Source organism: Caretta caretta, chromosome 3 (genome assembly GCF_965140235.1).
Source record: "Caretta caretta isolate rCarCar2 chromosome 3, rCarCar1.hap1, whole genome shotgun sequence".
In the NCBI taxonomy this organism is placed as follows: domain Eukaryota; kingdom Metazoa; phylum Chordata; order Testudines; family Cheloniidae; genus Caretta; species Caretta caretta.
Genome location: NC_134208.1, coordinates 58680013 through 58706369, shown reverse-complemented (window position 1 = coordinate 58706369; position 26357 = coordinate 58680013). Strand labels below are relative to the sequence as shown.

Below are 26357 nucleotides of genomic sequence, written 5' to 3'. Positions count from 1 at the left end.
AGCAGGAGAGCGGGGGGGGGGGAACTTTTGTAGTGATAATCAAGGTGGGCTAGTTGGGGGTGGAGGGGGGAATAAACATGGGGAAATAGTTTTACTTTGTGTAATGACCCATCCACTCCCAGTCTCTATTCAAGCCTAAATTAATTGTATCCAGTTTGCAAATTAATTCCAATTCAGCAGTCTCTCATTGGAGTCTGTTTTGGAAGTTTTTTTGTTGTAATATTTCCACTTTTAGGTCTGTAATCGAGTGAACAAAGAGATTGAAGTGTTCTCCAACTGGTTTTTGAATATTATAATTCTTGATGTCTGATTTGTGTCCATTTATTCTTTTACATAGAGACTCTCCAGTTTGACCAATGTACATGGCAGAAGGGCATTGCTGGCACATGATGGCATATATCACATTGGTAGATGGCAGGTGAACAAGCCTCTGATAGTGTGGCTGATGTGATTAGGCCCTATGATGGTGTCCCCTGAATAGATATGTGGACACAGTTGGCAACGGGCTTTGTTGCAAGGATAGGTTCCTGGGTTAGTGGTTCTGTTGTGTGGTTGCTGGTGAGTATTTGCTTCAGTTTGGGGGGATGTCTGTAAGTAACGACTGGCCTGTCTCCCAAGATCTGTGAGAGTGATGGGTCGTCCTCCAGGATAGGTTGTAGATCCTTGATGATGCGTTAGAGAGGTTTTAGTTGGGGCCTGAAGGTGATGGCTAGTGGCGTTCTGTTATTTTCTTTGTTGGGCCTGTCCTGTAGTAGGTGACTTCTGGGTACTCTTCTGGCGCTGTCAACCAGGGGACACCATCATAGGGCCTAATCACATCAGCCACACTATCAGAGGCTCGTTCACCTGTACATCTACCAATGTGATATATGCCATCATGTGCCAGGCTGAGTTTGATGCTGTACTGCAGGAGCATCTAAGAAGAGTCACCACCCAAGAAATGTACACACACCACTACCTTGGAAAAACAATTCAAAATGAGATCATACAGTTACTGGCAACAAAAGTCAAACAGAAGATTGTGGCAGATCTGAAGTCAGCAAGATATAACTCTGTTATTCTGGGATTGGTCCTGCTTTGAGAAGGGGGTTGGACTAGATGACCTCCTGAGGTCCCTTCCAATCCTGATATTCTATGATTTTATGCACAACTGACATCAGCCATATGGAACAAATGACTTTAATGGTGCGTTTTGTAACAACAACAGAACCTAGTGAAAATGTCCCTGCAATGGTGACTGTCAGAAAGCATTTTCTAGAATTTATTGACATTGATGATAGTACAGGACTGGTATGACAAATGTGCTTCTTAAAAAGCTGGAAGATACAGGAATTGCGATAGCTGACATGAGAGGTCAGGGCTATAATAATGGTGCCAACATGAGAGGAAAGAACAGAGGCGTGCAGACACAGATCCGAGAGTTAAACCCTCAAGCTTTTTTTGTCCCATGCAGTTCTCATTCATTGAACTTTGTGGTCAGTGATGCAGCATCAGCTTCTAGTGAGGCTGCTGAATTTTTTAATGTAATTTTAAGCATCTATGTATTTTTCTCTGCATCAACTCATCGATGGCAAATTTTGAAGCAACATCTGGGAACATCCTCTCTGACACTGAACCCACTGAGTGCCACACGATGGGAAAGTCGAATGGAGGCGATAAAGCCTATCAAACACCAAATTGGGAAGATAGATGATGCCATAGTTGCCATTATGGAGACAGGAACTGTTTGTGGGAGAACAGTGGCAGAGGGAAATGGAATCACCAGAAACATACATAACTTCAAATTTCTGTGTGGCTTAGTGTTGTGGCATGACATACTGTTTGAAATAAATGTTGTAAACAAGAAACTTCAATGTGTTGACCTTGATATATCTGGAGCAATGGAACAGCTGGACAAAGCAAAGTCATACTTACAGTCTTATCGGTCAGATGATGGATTTCAAAACATTCTGAAGAGTGCACAGAAGTTGGCAGAGGAACTTCACACTGAAGCTATTTTCCCACCCATTCAAGAATACAAGAGTCACCAAAGAAGAAGACATTTTGATTACGAGGCATGGGATAATCCCATAAGAGACCCCAAACAACAATTCAAAGTTCTTTAACTGGGTGCTAGACTGTACAATACAGTCAGGAGAGCTGGCTGTATTTTAAAGAAGCCTTGTTGAGGATTCAGGAACAAACCATCCCAATGTGCAGAAAGAACAGCAAATATGATAGGCGACCAGCTTGGCTTAACAGAGAAATCTTCAGTGAGCTTAAACACAAAAAGGAAGCTTACAAGAAGTGGAAACTTGGACAGACGACTAGGGAGGAATATAAAAATATTGCTCAAGCATGCAGGGGTGTAATCAGGAAGGCCAAAACACAACTGGAGTTGCAGCTAGCAAGGGATGTGAAAGGTAGCAAGAAGGGTTTCTATATGTATGCTAGTAATAAGAAGGTCAGGAAAAGTGTGGGACCCTTCCTGAATGGGGAAGGCAACCTAGTGACAGATGATGTGGAAAAAGCTGAAGTACTCAAAGCTTTTTTTTGCCTCCGTTTTCACAGACAAGGTCAGCTCCCAGACTGTTGCACTGGGCAGTCCAGTATGGGGAGGAGGTAAGCAGTGAAAGAACAGGTTAAGGACTATTTAGAAAAGTTGGACATGCACAAGCCCATGGGTCCGGATCTAATGCATCAGAGGTTGCTGAGGGAGTTGGCTGATGTGATTACAGAGCCATTGGCCATAATCTTTGAAAACTCGTGGTGATCAGGGGAGGTCCTGGACCACAGGAAAAAGCCAAATGTAGTGCCCATCTTTAAACAAGGGAAGAAGGAGAATCCAGGGAACTACAGACTGGTCAGCCTCACCTCAGTCCCTGAAAAAATCATGGAGCAGGTCCTTAAGGAAGTCATTTTGAAGCACTTGGAGGAGAGGAAGGTGATCAGGAACAGACAACAAGGATTCACCAAGGGCAAGTCATGCCTGATTAACCTGATTGCCTTCTATGATGAGATAACTGGCTCTTTGGATATGGGGAAAGCGGTGGATGTGATATATCTTGACTTTAGCAAAGCTTTTGATATGGGTTCCCACAGTATTTTTGCCAGTAAGTTAAAAAAGTATGGATTGGATGAATGGACTATAAGGTGGATAGAAAGCTGGCTAATCATTAGGCTCAACTGGTAGTGATCAATGGCTCGATGTCTAGTTGGCAGCTGCTGACAAGTGGAGTGCCCCAGGGGTTGGTTCTGGGGCCAGTTTTGTTGAACATTTACATTATTGATCTGGATAATGGGATGGATTGCACCCTCAGCAAGTTTGCGAATGACACTAAGATTGGGAAAGAGGTAGATATGCTGGAGAGTAGGGAAAGGCTCCAGAGTGACCTAGACAAATTGGAGGATTGGTCTAAAAGAAATCTGAGGAGGTTCAACAAGGGCAAGTGCAGAGTCCTGCACTTAGGACAGAAGAATCCCATGCACTGCTACAGGCTGGGGACTGACTGACTAAGCAGCAGTTCTGCAGGAAAGGACCTGGGGATTACAGTGGACGGGAAGCTGGATATGAGTCAACAGCACGCCCTTATTGCCAAGAAGACTAATGGCATATTGGGCTGCATTAGTAGGAGCACTGCCCGCAGATCAAGGGAAGTGATTATTCCCCTCTATTTGGCACTGGTGAGGCCACATCTGGAGTATTGCATCGAGTTTGGCTCCTACTAGAGAAAGGATGTGGACAAACTGGAGAGCCCAGTGGAAGGCAACGAAAATGATTAGGGGGCTGGGGCACATGACTTACAAGGAGAGGCTGAGGGAACTGGGCTGATTTACTTTGAAGAAGAGAAGAGTGACGGGGGATTTGATAGCAGCCTTCAACTATCTGAAGAGGGGTTCCAAAGAGGATGGAGCTAGGCTGTTCTCAGTGGTGACAGATGACAGAACAAGAAGCAATGGTCTCAAGTTGCAGTGCGGGAGGTCTAGGTTGGATATTAGGAAAAACTATTTCACGAGGAGGGTGGTGAAGCACTGGAATGGGTTACCTAGGGAGGTGGTGGAATCTCCATCCTTACAGGTTTTTAAGGCCCAGCTTGACAAAGCCCTGGCTGGGATGATTTAGTTGGGATTGGTGCTGCTTTGAGCAGGGCATTGGACTAGATGACCTCCTGAGGTCTCTTCCAACCCTAATATTCTATGATTCTATGAAATGGCATAGAAATAGGTAAAATTACGAATAATAATCTCATTGTGATTCTGGGCAGGACAGTCAGATTTCAGTGAAATTAAATTCAAAATGAGCAACCAAATTGAAAACAGTGAGTAAATTCATAGACAATTTGTCTTTTATTAGATCACATTCATGTACAAATTTCACTATGGGCATTTCTGCCATGAGAAGTCTCCATTATTACTTTGTCTAAAGACTGAGGCCATGTCTACACACAGATTTAACGTAAAGTGTGATTTTCAACCTACAGAGTTATACTGGTGAAAAAGGCTGTGTAGCCACTCCTATTTCAGTTTAACGAGGCTTAGTTTAGCCAAGGGCTTGGTCTACACTGAAAAGTTACAGCGGCATTGCTACATCAGTCAGGGGTGTGAAAAAACATGCACCGTTGATGCACATGATTATGTTGAGAAAACCCTCAGTATAGATGCAGTTATGTCGATGGAAGAATGCAACATAGTTAACATCATTCAGGGAGGTGGTATTGGCGTTCCTACACCGAAAGGAAAAACTCCTGTTGGTATAGGCTGTGTCTACACTAGGGCCCTTTGCCGACATAGCTAGGTTGTATAGTCTCTGTAGCATAGACATACACTCGATTAAGTTAATCAGGAACAGGTTTCAGAAAGAAGTCAAATTAAAGTGAAATAAGAGTGTCCACACAGCTTTTTGCACTGGTTTAATTATCTCACCTTAAAAAAATCACACCTTACGTTAACCTAGTACAATTTTATCATGTAGTCAAGATCTTAGTAGAACCCTTAAAACCTAAAGGCCTCATTCTCCACTCTCTTAACTCCAGTTTTGTACTCACGTCACTCCACTATTCCCATTTAAATAAGAGAAGTAATATTTTCTTGAATTGTTTTTTCTGTTCCACCTGGACTTTTTCTTCTTAAAAGATTTAACAAAGTTCTGCCAAGTTTTTCCTCCTATTCTCAGTGGTGAAACTTAGATCAGAAGGAAAAAAACAGATAGAGGGTTGTGTTGCTTTGTGTCTTTTCGCTAGTTGCTTTAGGGATTATGGGTGAAATCCCAGCTCCTTTAAAGTCAATGGCAAAATTCCCATTTACTTCAATGGAGCTAAGATTTATCCTTACATCTTGCTCTGAAATACCAGAAAGGGTTGTAATTATATTGCTCCCTGGTTTACTATTAGGTACTTCCATTCTCTATAGTAACTACAGTTAACGTTTTACATAGATGGTATCCTTTATCTGCTTCCAGGAGTTTTTTTCACAAGGTTTCATTCCAGCCAATATCCTGCATATGTATTTGTTTATCCAAAACTTCAAGATGCCCCTCAAATATGATGATGGGATTAGCCAGCTTTTTAGAAAATGTTCCCATTTTACTTTCCCTGCACGTATTGTGTTCCCTTGTGAGCTCCAAGAGAGATTATAAATCTCCTAAAAACCCTTGTACAATGTTTACTTTTGAATACATCATTTCAAATTTAATTTCAAACAATGGGTTCTTCCATTTTGGAGGTAGAGACTCCAGTACAGATCTCATGGAAAAGTGATCTGAAGTGAAGATAGATCTTAGGCTATGTCTACACTAGCGAGCTTACAGTGACACAGCTGTACCAGTGAAGCTGTGACGGTCTAAGGTCACTTGTGTAGCCATGCTATGCAGACAGGAGAGACCTCTTCCGTCGACATAATAAAACCACCTCAATGAGTGGTGGTAGCTATATCAGCAGGAGAAGCTCTCCCGCCAACATAGCGCTGTGCACACTGCTACTTATGCTGGCAAAATTTATGATGCTCGTGGGTGTGTTTTGCTGACATAAGTGGTATGGTAGACATAGCCTTAGGCAGCGGAAACAGCAGCATGCTGTCAGTTGACAACCAGGACTAACACACTGGAGGCTGAAAAATACAACAGATAAGCCCAGGAAACATGTGTGACTCAGCATACCTGGAATACTGTCACAAACCTCTAAAACAGAAACATGGAAGTAGGGATGAGTGATTGAGGTCCAGCAATGCCAACCACCTCCAAACACAGCAAATTACTCATGTGAGATATGCCAACCTGAATTTAACAGTCAAACAGATGTAAGCTGATTGCAGGCTGCCTTTTTCACAGTTCAGGCCAAAGCAAATTTTTACAGTTTATTTATAAACTCCAGTGAACCGGGGGTTTATAATAAAATGCTGTTGGCACACCTAAACTATAAGTGCTTCAAATGGTGACAATATAATAGTGGATTATTTAATACTAAAAGCTCCATAATAATAAAAAATGAGGTATTGCAAATCACCTTAATGGATTGGTTTACTTAGAAAGACTTTTTCATTGTAATGTCTCTATTATGAATGCTTTGGAGGCTGTGAGATTCTAAAAGCTTCAAAGGTATCATGTTGATGGGTGCAGTTTAAGAACCTGTCTAGAACAGGAAAATGGATGAATGCAATAATGTCTCCAGAGTGTAGAATAAAATAGCTGATATGCTACTAATGCGTTTTTTCTTTAAATACAAATTACAAGAGGCGTGTGAAAATGTGATCAGGAACTATGGATAATGATGGTCTCTCACCTGACTTGAGCATGCTTAAACTGTAGCACTGGTGTCAGTCATGTCTGTGTTATCTATGCTTGTTTGATACTACTCACATTTCAGGTATATCAGAAATTTAACGGATAGCTATTCTTATTGCCCATGTTCACCACTGATGTGTTAGAATATCTGATTCTTCCAAATCAAATGACATGGTGGACTGATATGAGTTTTGCTGTGTCCATCTCCTATTTTTTATCTGGATAGAACAGAGAACACATTTCATCTTATTAATTCATTTTTGATCACTGAAATAATTATTGGGCACATTACATTAAAATTATTCCTGTTTATAATATTTTTGAAGATGTATAGGTAAACATGGAGGACAGACTGTCAGTTAATTTGCTGTGAGTGAGGGTGACGCATACTTTCCCCATGACAGGCCCACGGAACTTTTTATCCCAGAGTAGGAGAACAAGCAAGACAAGACAGCAAAAGAATGTGGTTTAACTAGGCTGCAACTTTATTAACTGACCACATCAAGGAAACAAGCCAGTAACAACTTACCCAGTGCAGGCCAACCTCCCTTCTGTAAATCCACACCAGCTGGGAGAGGGTTGCCCACATTCCCTTTGCCCCCCTTTAACCTGGTCTGACAACTATAGCTAGGACCCCACCACCACACTCCCTTCATATGGGGGTTGAGGATATGGGGAAAAGGGATTGACCCTTTGCTATTCCAGGCATTAAGAACTTTATGCCCTTCTCCCACGTTCTTGAGCAGGACTAATCCTAATATTAATTCCTAATCCTGATTTTAATTCCAGTTTATCAGTGAAGCAGACTGTGATATTCCCAGTCTTGAACACAGACCGGGGCGTTCCAAAACAGGTGCCACATCTTGGCCTCCACCCAATGTCTGAAGAAACCAGATGGGCTTAGAAGCTAGTAGGACTACAGGCCTCAGCCAAGGTACCACCCACGGGAGCCCTGATTGGAGGATTGATCAGCTCACCGATTGGTCCAATCACTCTATTTAAGCCAGGAGGCAGCACAGGAAGTTGTCTGAGCAACAAGGAGATTTTCTGTTGTGGCTGCACTAGACCCTGCTTCCTGTGTCCAAACCTGTTCCTGATTCCTGCTCTGCACCTGGCTCCTGCCTTACTCCCGCCCAGAGACAACTGGTGTCTCCCCAGTGGGAGGCACAAGCTAAAGGGGAGGACACATGACCACCCCACGTGTCTCCCCTGCCCAGTAACCCCCTCTGCCCTGAGCCCAGCCTGGGGCCACAGCACTCTCCCTGCCCCATGCTATCTGCAGTGGGGACGGGATGGGGGAGGGGAGGGAAGGGGAGCTCTCTGTCCTTCTTTCCCTGTGCCTCCCTGCTGCACATTTGGCTGCTCTCCCTGGCAACTGGGTGGAGAGCGGGATGGAGCTGCTTCTGCCTGAGAGAGCCAGGCATCTGACATTGTTTGGTTTTTGAGTGCAGTTATGTAAAAAAAATAATTCTACATTTGTAAGTTGCATTTTCACAATAAAGAGATTGCACTATAGTACTTCTATGAGGTGAACTGAAAAATACTATTTCTTTTATCTTTTTTTACGTGCAAGTATTTGTAATAAAAATAATAATATAAAGTGAGCACTGTACACTTTTCAGAGTAGCAGCCGTGTTAGTCTGTATCCCCAAAAAGAAAAGGAGGACTTGTGGCACCTTAGAGACTAACAAATTTATTTGAGCATAAGCTTTCGTGAGCTACAGCTTACTTCATTGGATGAGCTGTAGCTCACGAAAGTTTATGCTCAAATAAATTTGTTAGTCTCTAAGGTGCCACAAGTCCTCCTTTTGTTTTCACTGTACACTTTGTATTCTGTGTTGTAATTGAAATCAATATATTTGAAAATGTAGAAAACATCAATATTTAAATAAATGGTATTCTATTATCGTTTAATAGTGCCATTAAAATTGCAATTAATAGCGCTTTTTTTAACCTCGTGATGAATTGCGATTATCTTTTTTAATGATTTGACAGCTCTACACAAAATAGTTTATTCAGCATATCACAAATGAAGAACTATGATTATTTTCCTCTTAATATACCCATTTGGGATACATTAGTCTGCGAGAGGTTGGGTGCTTTAACTCCAGCCCTGGCTTGATGTTCATAGTGGATTCAGACTGTCACAGTTGAGAGCAACTGTACCTGTATTTCCCCTTCAGTGGTCCAGCAAGGAGACCCACCCTTAGGCTTCCAGCTCCGCAGCTGTTGCCTTTCTTATCACTGGGGTATTTCCAGGCTGAAGAGTTCCCTGCCTTCACTATGTTAATCCCAGCAAAGAAAATCTGCCTAAACAGACCTCCTAGCTTTTTCTTCAGAGTTTGATAACAGAGTGATTGCTACCAATATAATTACCACACAGCTCTTTCTATGCAAGCCTACTTCATTCTTAAGGTAAACAGCATTACACAGAAAACATATTAAAAACTATAAAAGAACCTACACGCATGCTAATAAGCTTGCCAGCGTTCACCTGAACTCCATCATGGGCTCTGGCAGAGCAGTCTTTCACTTCATTACCCACCCTGGGGGGTTTCTTTGTGGTTACAAGTTCATCACAGCTTCAGTTCAGAACAAGCACATGCATGACAAATGTAGCCCACCCTTTTATACAGATCAGGAGTCTTTGATCTGGAGTTTCCAGAAGCAGGTAATTAGTATACAATGAGTCTCTCTGCCCAGGGCACATCTTCACAAGGTTGGCTTCATAAGGGAGAATTTGCACTCCCCTCACCTCAAGGTACTTCTTGGTAATTCACATGTATTGTGCCAAAGACCTTTGAACTTCCCCATAACATCTAGAGATTGCATTAATCTTGCCTTTCTGCTAAAGAGCTTCCATACAATGTCACAACAGTACGTAAATATTTGCATTTCTAATACAAGGTACCCCAGTGGTATTAACTCCATTTCAATAAGGTTTAACTTAATTCAGTATTCAGGATATTACAGGATATCAGTCTGATACACAGATAAAATACATATTGTTGCTGTATTTTACTATTGCATTATAGTTTCTTTAAATACTATTAAAATTAGACTGTGTGTAAAAAAGATACTACAAAATGTACACACAAAATGAAAGTTAATATGTGCTACAGTTTTTATAAAAAGGATTCCCTGAGCTTAAAGTCCACCTGTAAAACCAAAGAGGCCCAAATGGATAACCCTTAAAAAGCCAGTGCCTAGAGGGTGAAAGAACATAGGCACTACTGAAAATTTTACCTAAGTGATTTAAAAAGCCCAAGTCCTAAGGCTTAGGATTTATGACTAGGGTTTAGGAACACTTAAGGCTTTCAATGACACATGGGCTCCCAAAGCCTAGATTTTAAAGGTATTTAGGTACCTAACACCCATTTATTTCTATGAAAATTAGGTGCCTAAATACCTTTAAAAATCTGGGCCTAAGTGCCTAAAGTCACTTCTGAAAATGGGACATAGGCTCCTAAGTCACTTGGACACTTTTAAATTTTTTCACTCCATATCTGTGCAGTTAATGGATGAGAGACATGGACACAAAGTGCTGGTAAATGGAAAACAGGAACTCTGGGATCAGGAAAAGCTCAGCACTGTTTGTTTTTATCAAATGTGGGCCTACAAACAAGGCAAAAGGAAGGTTTTTCTTTTACTCTGGTCATCTCTCCTCCAGAAAAACAAACAAACAAACAAACAAACAAACAAACAGAACCAACAATTCAATCTCTGTAAAACTGAAAGATACACGCCAAGAAAAGCACTACATAGTTTTGGATCATGATTCTGTGGAGAAGCTATTGGACTCCATGAGCAATCAGGAGAGCCAAGTAGACATGGATACCCAGGGGCCTATTTGCTGTACTGGCATGTCTGCACATGCCCAGTGCAATTCCTCTCACTTTAACATTTTATACAATTCATCATTCAGCTCTAGAAGGATAGCTATGCATTGGACCTAAATAAATGTTATAGTTTGGCTACAATCTACCTTTACTTAAAACTCCTCTCACATCTCCAAAGTCCACAAGGTTGCATGGGGTTTTAATTTGGGGCAGAATCTGGTCTTTAGTTTTTCTAATCTTTCCTCACATGTTAATCCCTCTTCATCTTCGCTGCTCTTCTCGGAACTCCCTCCAATTTGTTTATGATAGATGCACAACCTTTTGGGGACCAATGGCCCCGATGACAAGTTGGCAGGGGACTGAGGGTTTCACTTAATTTGCATATACATGCATTTAGGGTTTTTATCAGACAAATGCACAATGTTTTTTTAAATACAGATTTAACAGAGCACTGTACATGAGCACAACACTTAAAATATATTTAATGAGCTAGATCCTAAGCTGCGGTAAAATAACTAATTTACACCATCATAGGAACTGGCCTAATGACTATAGGATATGTCTGGTTTTACCGCTGAGGTGGTCACGCTACCAGTATTTCAGAATGAAGTTTGAGTCGCTAAGCATGTGTTTTAGGGTGTTCAGATTTTTAACAGAAGAGGTCTGTTCACATAGACACTTTAAAAATGCTTGCACAAATAGAAGCCTTTTGAAACAACCTTGTAAGTCACTGAATTCCAGCTGCATTTTGCTCTTTGCTTCTTTTGGCTAGCTAAAAAACAGGGCTTCAAAGCAGTTTAAAAAGTCATAACTTTTCAGTAGACGGCACAATGGTCTCATTATTCCTTGAAGAAAAGAAGTACTTGTGGCACCTTAGAGACTAACAAATTTATTTGAGCATAAGCTTTCGTGAGCTACAGCTCACTTCATCGGATGCATTCAGCTGTGCCACAAGTACTCCTTTTCTTTTTGCAAATACAGACTAACATGGCTGCTACTCTGAAACCTGTCATTATTCCTTGAGCGTTCCTTGGGAAGTCAAAAAATGGGAAACATCAAACCACGGCTGTCCATGAAAATGCTTTCAACTTCAAATAAGGGCCCCACTGACTGGTCCCCTTCACTGGCAGAAACATTAGTTTAAAAAGGGGAAGAGTAAAACCAATCACGATAATATATTGCAATGATTTAAAGAGAAGCAGATTCTGATGCTTTTATCACACTGGGCAGTACCTTACTCTGTGAATAGTCCCACTCATCTTAAATCAACGAGATGTCTCATACAGTAAGGATAGCAGAATCTGGTCCAATATTAGGCAGGAGTTCCTGGTAACATTCAATTGTTTTTTAAGCTCAAACGATGGAAGTTTTTCAATATTTTGAATCTTTAAAACTGTCCTAAACCTCACAAATTTTACAGGACTGAAAAAAATCTTGGTTCTCTAATTAAAGGCCACAGTCTGATATGCTTATGATGAACATAAGAACAGCCATCCTGGGTCAGACCAAAGGCATCCTGTCTTCTGACAGTGCACAATGCCAGGTGCTTCACCATACCTTACTCTGTAAGTAGTCCCACTGGAATGAGTAGAACTATTCGTGGAATACAGTGCTCCTCAATATGAGTTACAGTGACAGAATCTGGCCCAAATTGGATTTTTACAAATTAATTATGAGTGACATAGTCATTCAAGATCCTCTAGCACTGCCCAGTGAAATATGATATTCTCAAATATTAGTGTGTCATAACTACTTAGTTCAATGTCGCCTGTCAAATGATACTATTTTAGAATGATTGTCCAATCTGAGAGTGAAGGGGGCTCAGCACTCCCAGGAAGTGCTCAGCAACCTGGCAGGATCAGGCACTAGTTTTGCAAAATAAAAACCAAGCACACTCAGATATCCTGATTTTGCATTTGCTAAAAATATCTGAACAGTACTTAGGCTCTAGAGTCCCAGCAAAAATTGCTTTCAGCAGTGTTTGCATACAGCATTTCTCCCGGCTAAGGAACCTGATCTCTCTGCTCAGATGCCAGACAGGTTATGATTAATCATCACCTCGTAGTAAAAGTAATTGGCAGGATCCCTTCAGGAAATTCTTTTGATACATGGTGCTGTTTGATATTCACAGATGTTGCCATCACTCTAGCCAAAAGGTCTCTGAGTTCTCAAGTATATCACACCCTCTGAATAGGAACCATATTAATTGTCGTTAAAAGAATCATTGGTTTAACTTGCTTTTACAGTCCCGTTCAAGGTGCAAAATAACATGGTATTTTCAGAAATAAGAAAGCAAAATGACTTAGACATCAAGATAATCCTCAGAGAGGAAAGTAAATGTTCACACCTGAACAGGTTTATTACTATTGAAAAACAGAACAATGGTGCTATGAGGTAGTGGATTACAGAAAAGGGATGGCATGTGAAAATGTATAACTATGATTGGGCACTGAAGATTCTCTTGTTAATCTTACTGATCCTGTTGCCTTGAGGGTGCACCAGGTGGTCTTGAGGGTGCTACCAGGCTGGCAAATGACTACTTTAGTTACTGACTGCAGTTACTTGGAGGCCAATAAAAGTGATATTTGCACAGAACTCTGGACTTCCATACTCCTAAACTGTGCAAAACTGGCCTTTAGAAACTCCTGTGAAAATACCAAATAATACACGTTCTATCTGGAGTTCTCTTCTTCTTTTCCTTTCCTCATCATCAATGTATTTGGAATCATCTAAATAGATGATACTATGATCTCGAAGTTATTTTAAAAAGTCAGAGTGCTTCACTGAAAACACAGGCTTGTTCGTTTTAGACTGGCAATTATTTGTAAGTAGCCAAGTCTGGTCTATTTGGAGAACTAGCTCATCAATGAGTACAGAAACTTATTTTTGGCAACGAGAAAATAGGAGAAAGTCAATAAAATGGAACATACAAATAGTTTGGTCGAAAGTATCTTCATGCCATGACCAATAAAAAATGCATGAAACAATAGGAATCTGATAAGATACCAGTCCAAGGGTTATAAAATTGCAAGTGTTTTGGGGATCAGTTACACTACAGTGCTGTGACCTCCAAATTCCCTCCATTGAGTTGGATGGAACCTGTGATAGGGTCCCAAGAGTGAGTTCAGAGATGTAAACATACTGTAAGGGGGACAACATCTGTTATAAAATAGTTTGATTTGCATTGTTGCAACTCAAGAGTACAAGTGAAGTTATACTCTAAAAAGTGACTGTGTAAAAATGGCACCTTGCTCAACAGCACCCTGTCTACCCCAGGGCTAGATTGTCACAGGGCAGATAGGGAGCACGCAAAGAATTTTCCTTTTCCTTCTCCTCCCTCTACTTTGTGCCATCCTCATGAGGGCATATTTACAAACCAGGGACAAACATAAGACAGAGTGGGTGGTGTAAATTGGGTGAAGTTATAGTGAGTGATGAAATATTATATGGTAGGGAATTGTTTGGATCCCTTAACTATTCCATTAAAAAAAAAAAGAAGTATAGAATTTTTGTAAAGAAAAAGTAATATGGAGTGTCAGCTGAGCACTTCGCTCCCCCTTACACAGAGCAGAGAGGGGCAACTATGCCACCTCTGCCAGCTTCATATCAGTGGAAATTCCCCTTGCACAGTGAGAATTCTCATGTGGGAATCTTCAGATGGTTTATGTTTACTTTGCAACCCCACAAGCAGCACAAAATGAATATGATGGACCAGAGAACCCAGCCAGCAAACTTTACCTGGCATCCACTGTGCCTGCCAGTCTGTTATGACCTTCCTCCATGCCTCCCCATACCTAGGGTTGCCATATTTCAGGTTCCCAAAAAGAGGACCTGGGGAAGGGGAACCTAGGGGGGAAAGGGAGCTGAAGGGGGAGTTAGGGTTTCCAGGTGCTGCTTTTTGAACGGAATGCCTGATCAAAAAGGGACCCTGGCGGCTCCGGTCAGCACCTCTGACCGGGCCGTTAAAAGTCCGGTCGGTGGCGCAGTTGGGCTAAGGCAGGCTCCCTGCCTGCCATGGCTTCTCACAGCTCCCAGAAGCGACCAGCATGTCGCTGCAGCCCCTAGGCACAGGTGTGATCAAGGAAGCTCTGCGCGCTGCACCAGCCATGAATGCCAACTCCGCAGCTCCCATTGGCCAGGAATTGCAGTCAATAGGAGTTGTGGGAGCGGTGTCTGTGGGTGCGGGCAGTGCGCATCACGCAGAGCTGCCTGGACACGCCTCCACCAAGGGGATGGTCATTGTGGCCACTTCCGCGGGTAGCGCGGAGCCAGGGCAGGCAGGGAGCAGCCCCGCTGCTCTGCCGATTGGGAGTGACCTGAGGTAAGCGCCGCCTGGCAGGAGCCCGCACCCCAAACCCTCTCCCATGCCCCGAACCACTGCCCCAGGTTGGAACCCTCTCCTGCACCCTAACACCCTTCCAGACCCTGCATCCCAACCCCATGCCCCAACTCAACTCCTACACGCTGAACCCCTCAGCTCCAGCCTGGAGCCCCCTCTTGAACCCCAAATCCCTCATCCCTGGCCCCACCCCAGAGCCTGCACCCCCAGTTGGAGCTCTCACCCCTTCCCGCCCCCACCCAGAGCCCCCTCTCACACCGTGAACTCCATATTTCTGGCCCCACCCTGGAGCGTGCACCCCCTCCTGCACCCCAACCCCCTGCCCCAGCCCAGAGCCCCCTCCCACGCCCTGAACCCCTCATTTCTGGCCCCTCCAGGGCCTGCACCTTCTCCTGCATCCCAACCGCTTGCCCCAGCCCAGTGAAAGTGAGTGAGGGTGGGGGAGAGCGAGCGATGGAGGAAGTAGGGATGAAGTGAGTGGGGAACGGGGCCTTAGGGAAGGGGCAGAGCAGGGGCGGGGCAAGTGTGTTCAGTTTTGTGCTATTAGAAAGTTGGCAACGCTAGGGGGAGTATCTGCAGCAGGGGTGCTCATTGGAGGTGGGGGCAATGTCGCTCGTTCTCTGTCACGGTGGCAGGGCTGCCGGCACAAGCCAAGGATGCAGCGACAGCCATCAGTCAGTGCCATGGGTGATGAGTGAACCCCCTTTTGGGGAGGCTAGCCCCGCACTCTACCACCTGAGGCCCCTCCCGCCAGAGCTCCGAGTGCCCCCCCACCTGTGGCCTGAGGAGCCCCGCCCCGCCCACCCCAGACAGCCCTCCAAGCACCACTGCCAGCCCCTCCCCCAGTGCCAGGCTGAGACGCCAGCCCCCTCCAGCACCAAGCCTAGCTGCCAGCCTGACCGCCCCCACACTTTGCTGGCCCCAGCGCCACCCTGACCTCTTCCCCGGCACTGGCCCCAGCCCCACTCTTGAGCCCCCGCCAGCTTCAGGTAGAAGGGGAGGGAGGGCAAGGCATCAGGGCACAACATAGGCGGGGCCACATCCTGTGTCAGGTGAGGCTTAGCCTGCCCTGGCCTCTGATATCTGCCGCCCATGTTCAGCGCCTCCCTGTGGGACCTCCTCCCCAGGGCTGAGAGCTGGTGTCTGGGTGGGCAGGATCTGTCAGCTGTGGCTTGCAAGGGAATGGACCAATCAATTGCAGATGCAGGGGAGGAACCAATCGGGAAGTGGACTAATCAGGGACCTTTCTGAGCTGCAGCTCGTCTGCTCTGCAAAAACTGGGACATTTGCTGTTATTTGAAAAGCCCGTCTGGACGGAGAAAGCAGGTTCACAAAAGAGGCTCTGTCCAGGGAAACTCGGCATATGGTAACCCCACCCATATCCCTTGTATTCCTCTATTTCCCCCCTACTCTGCTGCAGCATCCTATATTTCTCCCAGTTTTCTGCACATCCTTCTCAATGCTCTCCCCCCCGCCCCCGCATGCCACTTTCTTGCCTCCCCCATAACTTCCCATTCTGAGACTGAAAGGCATGGCTTCCTACTACATGTTCCATATAGCTTCAGCATCCTATCCTGAAGGCCCTGTCTCCTCCTATCCCCTCCCAATTTTTTCTCCCTCTACATTCTCCCCCAGATTCCTACCTCATACTCATTTCTGAACGAGTGTGACTCAGGCCATAGTATTGATAACAGCAAATGGAGGACAGGGAGGTGAGATACAAACAAATACTGCCACTTGGGGATGTACACACACACATGCTTCTGTTCAGTACATTTCCACACCCTGGTCCAAAGTATGAGGAGATAGGACGTGGGATTTCTTCAGCCTTGTCCGAAAGAGGAAGAGAAACAAACAGGTCCTAGTTTCAGAGTAGCAGCTGTGTTAGTCTGTATCCGCAAAAAGAACAGGAGGACTTGTGGCACCTTAGAGACTAACAAATTTATTAGAGCATAAGCTTTCGTGGGCTACAGCCCACTTCATTGGATGCATGCAGTGGAAAATACAGTAGGATGATTTTATATACACAGAGAACATGAAACAATGGGTATTACCATACACACTGTAACGAGAGTGATTATTTAAGGTGAGCTATTACCAGCAGGAGAGGAAAACAAAAACCTTTTGTAGTGATAATCAAGATGGGCCATTTCCAGCAGTTGACAAGAACGTGTGAGGAACAGTAGGGGGAAAAAATAAATGTTTTACTTTGTGTAATGTCACATCCACTCCAAGTCTTTATTCAAGCCTAATTTAATGGTATCCAGTTTGCAAATTAATTCCAATTCAGCAGTCTCTCTTTGGAGTCTGTTTTTGAAGTTTTTTTGTTGTAATATTGCGACTTTTAGGTCTGTAATCGAGTGATCAGAGAGATTGAAGTGTTCTCCGATTGGCTTTTGAATGTTATAATTTTTGACGTCTGATTTGTGTCCATTTATTCTTTTATGTGGAGACTGTCCAGTTTGGCCGATGTACATGGCAGAGGGGCATTGCTGGCACATGATGGCATATATTTACAATTTCCCAGTTCTTCCTAACTGCCTGGATTTGGAGTCATTTTCAGGTTGAGACGAAATAGAGCTTTCTTGTGTCTCCTCCATATCTCCTCCCTCTAATGAGCCCTTAGTTAATACCTGTCCTACATTTTAGAGTCTGGTTAGGCACACCCCATCACAAACTGATTACACTATATTATACAGTTGTTTTGGAGGGAAATACAGATAAAAATCAAAACAACCCTTTCCCCAACTTATAAGCCACTTCTCAGTAGGGACAACCAAGTAAAACAAGCTTGAACTATGCAGCCCAAGTCATTCAGGAGAAATTATGAGCCAAAACAGATTAGGAAAAATTTCAAAAAGTCAGTGACAGAAATGTTTTTAGACACCATAATTGATTGTTTCCAGGAAAAAAATTCTACCACTGGTTGAGTCATGGCATATAAAACTTCAGGAGACTGATTTCTTTTTGGGAAAGTCAGGTGATTTCTTTTTGTTTTTTTAAAATCAAGTTTATAGTGTGAAGCTAATTTAATCCCTATATGGGGACCAGATTCTACAGCTCATTAATACGTGCATAAACTAATATTGCATGCTTAGTATTCATTTGCATATAGCCATACACTGCTATGCCATATTGCCCAATTTTCTAATAATGACATTTTTACTTTTCACATAGCACACTCCAGAATATTTCCTCAGTGAAATGAGAATCACAATTGAAACATGAATGTTGAATTTTTATTTGCATGTACATGTTATTCTAGCCAAAAGTAAGGCCTGTAGTGGGAGCATTAAACATTGATTTATATTATTGGAATTTAGCTCTTTGGCCCTGGCTAGGCTGAATTATTTGTATGCGCTGAACAAGTCCATCAGCAAGTGTCAGGCCTAGAGGTCAAAGCAGGAGCCAGAGCTGAAGATCAAAACCAAAGTCAGAGTCTGAATGCCAGAATGAAGGCAGAATCAGAGCCAGGAATCAGAGCCAAAGCTCAGAATCAGATTATCTGCAGTCAGGGATGGCAGGAGCATGACTCAGAGAAGACTGGAACAATGCCAAGTGCAGGGCAAAGTTTAGGCTAGAGCACAAAAAAAGCAAGGCATGCAAGGGAGAGAGAATCCACAGTCTTATGCATTGAGGAGCCTGCAAGCTACTGCTGCTGCAGAGCTCAAGAAGAGAAGTTTCAGAGGAACAGCCGTGTTAGTCTGTATTCGCAAAAAGAAAAGGAGTACTTGTGGCACCTTAGAGACTAACCAATTTATTTGAGCATGAGCTGTAGCTCACGAAAGCTCATGCTCAAATAAATTGGTTAGTCTCTAAGGTGCCACAAGTACTCCTTTTCTTTTTTCAAGAAGAGAAGGTTACTCATCTTGTACAGTAACTGAGGTTCTTCCAGATGTGTGTCCCTGTGGGTGCTCCACTCTAGGTGATGGTGAGTCCCTGCACCTTTGTTCGGAGAGTTTTGCAGCAGTGCCCGTACAGGTCGCGCACGCACAGTATCTGCCTCATGTGCCGTTGGTGCTTCAAGCAGCGCATGTGCAACCTGGAATCATCAGTTCCTTCTCTAGCGCAGGGGCTGCTTCGGACACTGATGGCCCTGGAAGAGGCCGGGGACCTCTGCCACTTCCTGGAGTTGGGGGAGGATCCCTGGCCAGGCTGGGGGCTCTGACTTCAGCAGTATGCCTGTAAAGCCCCAAAGTGGGTGCATGGCCTGACGTAGGTCCTTTGCCCAAAGCCCCATTGTCTTTTGGTACCAAAGGGCGCCTCTTCTTTTGCTGTTTCTTTGGAACTGGTGAGGAGGAATGGTGCTGGGCACAGCCTGGTGCTGGCGGTGGGGTCCACAGTGGAAGGCTCTGACACAGGGCGAAGTGCAGCCTCCATAAGGAGGGCCCTCAAGCAGATATCCCGCTCCTTCCGGGTTCAAGGTCAAAAGTTTTTACAGATCCGACACTTATCTTTCCTATGGGATTCCCCCAAAGACTTAAGGCAGCTGTCATGGGGATCACTGATAGGCATCAGCCTGCTGCATGTTGAGCACGACTGAAAGCCTGGTGAACGGGGCGTGCACTCCTCGGAGACAAAGTCCCAGCCGGGACTGTAAGTACACTAAGCTAACTCTTCTAAAGGCTAACTACCTACCTACAAACTATATACAGATAAGAGGAAAAAAAAGCTATAAAGAACTGCTAATGCTCTTGTGATCTGCAAAACAAGGTGCTCCAACCAACCGTCATGGGCGGTAAGAAGGAACTAAGAGGCCATAGGATTGGTGGCACCTAATATACCAACGCATGAACGCAACACTCAAGGGGGCATCGCAAACCCTACTGATACCGCTAAGGTAGAAATCTCCAACAACTGTGCATGTGGATGTGCGCACACCTAGAATGGAATGGACATGAGCAACACATCTTGAAGAAGAATTTTTGTTTACTGCCCATGACCTGTCCATGACTTTTACTAAAAATACCCATGATTAAAATATAGCCTTAGTTATAGTAGATCACAAGCTAAATACAAGTCAACAGTGTAACACTGTTTAAAAAAAAAGCAAACATCATTCTGGGACATACTAGCAGGAAACATGTGGACAAATTGGAGAAAGTCCAGAGAAGAGCAACAAAATGATTAAAGGTTTAGAAAACATGACCTATGAGGGAGATTGAAAAAAAATGGGTTTGTTTAGTCTGGAGAAGAGAAGACTGAGAGGGGGACATAACAGTTTTTAAGTACACCTCTACCCCGATATAACGTGACTCAATATAACACGAATTTGGATATAACGCGGTAAAGCAGCACTCCAGGGATCAAAGGAAGTTCGATATAATGCAGTTTCACCTATACCGCGGTAAGATTTTTTGGCTCCCGAGGTCAGCGTTATATCGGGGTACAGGTGTACATAAAAGGTTGTTACAAGGAGGAGGGAGAAAAATTGTTCTCATTAACCTGTGAGCATAGGACAAGAAGCAATGGGTTTAAATTGCAGCAAGGGTGGTTTAGGTTGGACATTAGGAAAAAATTCCTGTCAGGGTAGTTAAACCCTGGAATAAATTGCCTAGGGAGGTTGTGGAATCTCCATCATTGAAGACTTTTCAGAGCAGGTTATACAAACACTTGCCAGTGATGGTCTAATTTAGTCCTGCCGTGGGTGCGGGGGACTGGATTTGATGACCTCTCAAGGTCCCTTCCAGTCTTACAATTCTATGCTTATGACATCAGGAAACGGAGCAATTATAACTGCAGGGCCTTATTCTTGATTGCAAGTATCTTTGCATCATTAATAGCCGACTCAAGACAGCCCTTACTCTTGCAAGCTTTCTCCAAAGTAAGCTTAGATTCAAGTAGAAGCTCTTCAAGGATTCATGCATTACTAGTCTTTTCCATTAATTGGTCTCTAAACATTTAAATTGATCAAATTCATATGCACCTACCATAACAGACCACTGTGCTTTAAGTAGTACTTTAATCTGGCTTCTGAGACAGCTGACAGAATCTATGGCTTTCAGCAGTAAATCTTTGGAATAGACTCAGAGTCTCTAACACAGAAACTGAAGAAGCCTATCTATCATTGCTATCTGGTAAAGTGTATAAAAAGCCTTCTGCAGCAAAGCAATGAAGCAAAGAAACAAGCCATGATTGCCTTGTAGCATCAGGTAGACTAGCAGATAATTCTCAAAAAACTTTCATCTACATTTTAAAGGGAATTATTAATCTCTTAGACAAGGAGAAAAACTAATGGGCAATGTAAATGTGCAGTATTGGCAGGCCACTTAACTGTATCTGCTGCCTTCTAGTGGGTGGTGTCAGAGCTGTTTACCTAAATCTCAGGGAAAAAGTGGATAGAGTACTACTGAGAAGTGTTTGAAACTGGCTAGTGGAAAGAAGACAAGGATGAAGAGACAGTGTTTCTCTTTCTCACACACACAGGATATACATGGAGACTCATGAGGTCAGGCAGAGGTGTAATGTATGCACTCTGGTTCCATACTCAGAAGTGGTATGGAGGTGTGTGCTAGGTTGTGTGCCTCCAAGATCTAGCTAGACTGAGGCGCTGGCAGCTGCAGTGGGGCAAACAGTTATCAAAACTTTCTCCTGAGTGAAAGCAGGGAGTGGTCCAAATGGGAGCCATTTCCCTCTGCTTTAGGGCTACTTTTGTGGAATATGACTAGGCACTGGCTAACATTGGATATGACTAAGCACTTGATGACCAAGAGAAGGCACTGGACACCAAGGACTTCTCACTGCTCCATATTAGTGGCACCTAGTGGCCGGATGTCCATTAGCTACAAAGCAGGTGGCTGGCTGTCCAGGAGGGAGGAGCAGTCAACTTCTCTGGCCTTACTACTGGCCATGCTACAAGCAATTCCTGATCCCAGCTCCTCCATCATCCATGGTGATGCGGCAGGCTGCCAGCAGGGCAGCCAGCTGAAGACTCATGTGACTTTGCATTCAAATTTGGGCAGGCTGAGCAAGGTCAATGAGTTTTAGGATAATGGTTATTTTACTGTTGGTGGATCTTAGTGTTGCAGCAGATTCATCCTGCTTCCCACCAGAATCTGTTTACCAAACCATTCTTGATTCTTATGACCCCAGTATGTTATGATTTCAAGAGGAATAAAGTAAAACTTTACAAGAAATATTAATGCTGTGATGTGCATAACTGAACTACACGGGCAGGGCCGGCTCTAGGTTTTTTGCCACCCCAAGGAAAAAATTTGCTGCCCCAAACTCCGAGAGCGCAACTGTCCAAGCCAAAAAAAAAAAAAAAAAAAAAAAAAAGAAGATGGCTGGAATGCCGCCCCTGGAATTGTGCCACCCCAAGCACATGCTTGCTTTGCTGGTGCCTAGAGCCGGTCCTGTACATGGGAAAGCTCAGTGCAAATATGCTGTGCCCTAAGTGAGCTTTTCATGATGGTTTCAGACAGAACACACAAAAGCAACCTCTCTTCTGAGAAAAGTGAGCCAGTCTGGTTTCTGTGAACTACCCATGCAGCCCCACCCAATCAGGGAACCAGAACTAATATCACGTGACTTTTATTATCAGTTACAAGCAACTAACCCAGTTTGAAATCTAAAAAAGTGACGTGAAAATTTGTCACATGATTTTTGCATGAAAGAAAAGTACAAAATGTGATCAGGCAATTTAAAATTTAATAAAATTACATGCATTTGGTGGATATTCTATAACTTGAAATCAGGCAATTTTCATTGAAAAAAGATTTTGTTATGCATATTTCACCCAGTTTTAAATATTAAATTTTTAGAATTATTGTCAACTAGTGGAGATGGAAGCCTGCCTTTATCAACGATTTATACATTAATACTTCAGAGGATTAACAGCTAATTATCTTTATAATCTACTTTTAAAGCATCACCCCGCACATACAACATTATCTACCTTTTCAAAGGACACTGTTAACTAGGAGAATGAGTCACAGCACAGCTTTTACACTAAAAAATTGAGGCATGCAGGGGTAAATTTTCATAGCTGTGTGCAGTGATTTAGCTGCACGACTCCCATTGAAATTAATAAGAGTCACACTGTTAAATCTTCATGAATTGCTTTAAAAATTTACCACATAACATCAAACTAATGAAACTCTCAGAATGTATATCTAATGATAGGATTGGCTCTCTCAGATGAAATGGGACATCTCCTCACTTTAATAGGAATAATCTTTAACAAAACTAAGCTTTAGTGAAATGTACCTGATGATCAGAAACATGACACTCAGATACTTAAGATGTAAGATGTGAGTTCATTTTAAGAATGAGATTTATAGATTTTAAGGCAAAAAGGGACCACTGTGATCATCTAGTCTGAATTAATTCCTGTTTGAGTTAGAGCATATATTTTAAAAAAACATCCGATCTTGATGTAAAAATTGCCAATGGTGGAGAATCCACCACAACCCTTTGTTCCAGTGGCTAAATACCCTCCCTGTTAAAAATCTACACTTATTTCCAGTCTAACTTGGTTAGCTTCAACTTCCACCAATTGGATCTTGTTATACCTTTGTCTGCTAGACTGAAGATCCCATTATCAAATTTTTATTCCTCCTGTAGGTACTTAAGTTACCCCAACCTTCTCTTTGTTATGTTAAGTACACTGAGCTCCTTGACTCTTTCCCAATAAGGCATGTTTTTCAGTCGGTCAATCACTCTTGTGGCTCTTCTCTGAAACCTTGTCAATTTATTAACATCCTTCTTGAACTGTGGACACCAGAACTGGACAAAGTATTCCAGTAGCACTCACACTAGAGCCAATTAGAGGTAATATAACCTCCTTAGTCCTATTTGATATTCCCCTGTTTACACATCCAAGGATCACATTAGCCCTTTTGCTCACAATATTGCACTGGGAGCTCATGTTCAGGTGATTATCCACCATGAATCCCAAATCTGTTTCCCAGGATAGAGTCCCCGAGTTGTATGGCCCAGATTCTTTTTGTCTAGAGTACTACTTTCCATTTGCCCATATTAAAAGGCATGTTGCTTTCTTGAGCCCCGTTTACCGCGTGATCACTCTGCATCAGTGACATGGCCTCTTCATATTAACCACTTCCCCAATCGTTGTCATCTGCAAACTTGATTTTATGTTTTCTTCCAGGTCATTGATAAAAATGTTATAGGGCCAAGAATTGTTGTATTAATTTAGATGGAATATATGGGCCAAAGTTGTTAACATAATCCAGTCATTGTCCAACCTAAAGCGTGGTCTACACTGTGTGGGGAAGGGGGGGGAATTGATCTAAATTACGCAACTTCAGCTACGTGAATACAGTAGCTGAAGTCGACATACTTAGATCTACTCACCGCGGTGTCTTCGCTGCGGTGAGTCAACTGCTGCTGCTCCCCGTCGACTCCCCCTGCACCTCTCGTGTCAGTGGAGTACAGGAGTTGACGGCAGAGTGCTCTGGGGTCGATTTATCGCGTCTAGACTAGATGCGATAAATCAACCCCCGCTGGATCGATCGCCCGCCGATGTGGCGGGTAGTATAGACATACCCTTAGTGTTAAACAAGATCCGGAGTTTGGTATATAGAGACCTCAGACTGCTTTGTACCATGGCAGATACACCATTAAAATTTTTTAAACGTTTTAATAAAGAGATAGAAAAGAAGGAAAAAACAGTTAAAGCATTTGAAATGTATAGTATTAAACAAGGCTTTTATTTTAACATTTCTTGTTTCCTTTCCCTGATCTGTTTTTTATGGTTAATTCTTAGGTAGGCAAAAAAGCAAAGGTTATTGTGACATCTTATGAATTTTCACATACTTTTCACAGTTGAGCTTAAGGTAAATTTTTAGGTCCATTTATCACAAAAGACCCCACTAGAAACTCACCTGTTCAGTGATGATTTCCCATTTACAGTGATAGAGAGACCTACCGACCAGTAAGCCAGTTTTTAATCCATTTAATGGGTGCCATGTTAATTTTCTATCATTCTGTTTTTTCAATCAAAATATTGTGCAGTACTAAGTCAAATGCCGTAAAGAAGTCTAAGTATAATACATCAACACTATTAAATTTTTCAACCAAACTTGTAATCTCACCAAAAATGGTATCAAGTTAGTTTGACAGGATTTATTTTCCAAAACCCCATGCTGACTGGCGTTTATATATTGCCCTCCTTTAATTCTTTATTAATTGAGTCCCGTATCAGCCATTCCATTATTTTTCCTAGGATCAAAATCAGGGTGAAATACCTGTAAAAATCAGGGTCATCTGTTCAATCTTTTTAAATGGAGTGAGTGAACTTCATATTGCTGGAATAGATTCTAAATATATTAAACGTCAAGAACTACTGGATTACAAACTTATTAAGACATAGAAAAATGGAGTAGGAAAATATGACCAGCCTTCAGTATGGAAGTTGGTTGGTAGTGCAATAAATTGGACTGGAGAGCAGGGAAGAGATTCAGGGAGCAGGTCTCTGGGGGACAGCAGCGCTGGGGAAGAGGGGTGAAGGGGATGGTGTTTGAGGGAGCAGGTGTTTGGGGAGAGGGGAGAGGAGGTCTGGGGGCACAGGTGTCATTACATACTGTAGATATATACTATACAGAGAGAGACCCAATTGGAGGTTCCTACCTTTCTTCACCCAGGACTCCCAAACCACCTATTTCTTTTGTCTTAATCCACTCACCACAACTACAAAAGATTGTGGGTTTAGGGTATTAGCAAGAAGCTGTGGGTTATTTTTTTGTGGGGGTGCTAGGTGTGGGTGTTGGGGCTGTGGATACTGGTCAGACTACTGTTGGGTTGGTCACAGAAGCCAGTGAATGCTAGGGGTGCTGGCTGGGTAGTGGGGTTGCTAGGAGATAGTTAGTACCATGGCAGATACACCATTAAAGGAGATGGTGGTTCTTGAATAGTGTTGTTGGTGAAGATGCTGTAGCTGGACTGGGGGACTGGTATGGAGTGAGGAATGGGGATTGTTTTCCTCTCCTTGGTCACACAACTGTCAGCTGTGAGGCAGCACCACTTCAAGAAGCTGTGAAGATAGCTCCAGGGCCTCATGAAGTACCACTTACCTTACAACTGAGCACTGTGCTGGAGGGAAGCGTGGGGGAGAGAAGCCACTCTTTAAATGGGTGGGGCAGGGAAAAAGCAGAGAGCAGCAGCAGCAGTAGGGGGATGGAGATAAAAGATCATTTACTTCCTTTCCTAACCCTGGGTCCCATTTGGTTTTAGCAACCTCAGGATTTTGCTGCATTTTGTTTCTCTACTAGTGGAGTGTGACCCAGTGGGGTCTCTCTTGCATCCACCTGCCTGTCATACCACACAGGTTAGGAAGCCCTGCTCTGAATGATCAAGAACTGTGCAGTGTAATGTCTGAATGTTAGGAGGATTTTTTGAAATGTAAGTCGAGGTCAGGGAAAAAAATAAGTGGTGATACTCTGCCAAGCCTTACACAGTTGAC

At 43.2% G+C, this 26357-nt stretch overlaps 1 protein-coding gene across 2 annotated transcripts in view; it reads right to left on the bottom strand.

Annotated features, from left to right (window-relative positions):
- Positions 1-26357, bottom strand: part of KCNQ5 (potassium voltage-gated channel subfamily Q member 5) — a 530762-nt gene that overhangs the window by 76659 nt on the left and 427746 nt on the right. The window lies entirely within an intron of this gene.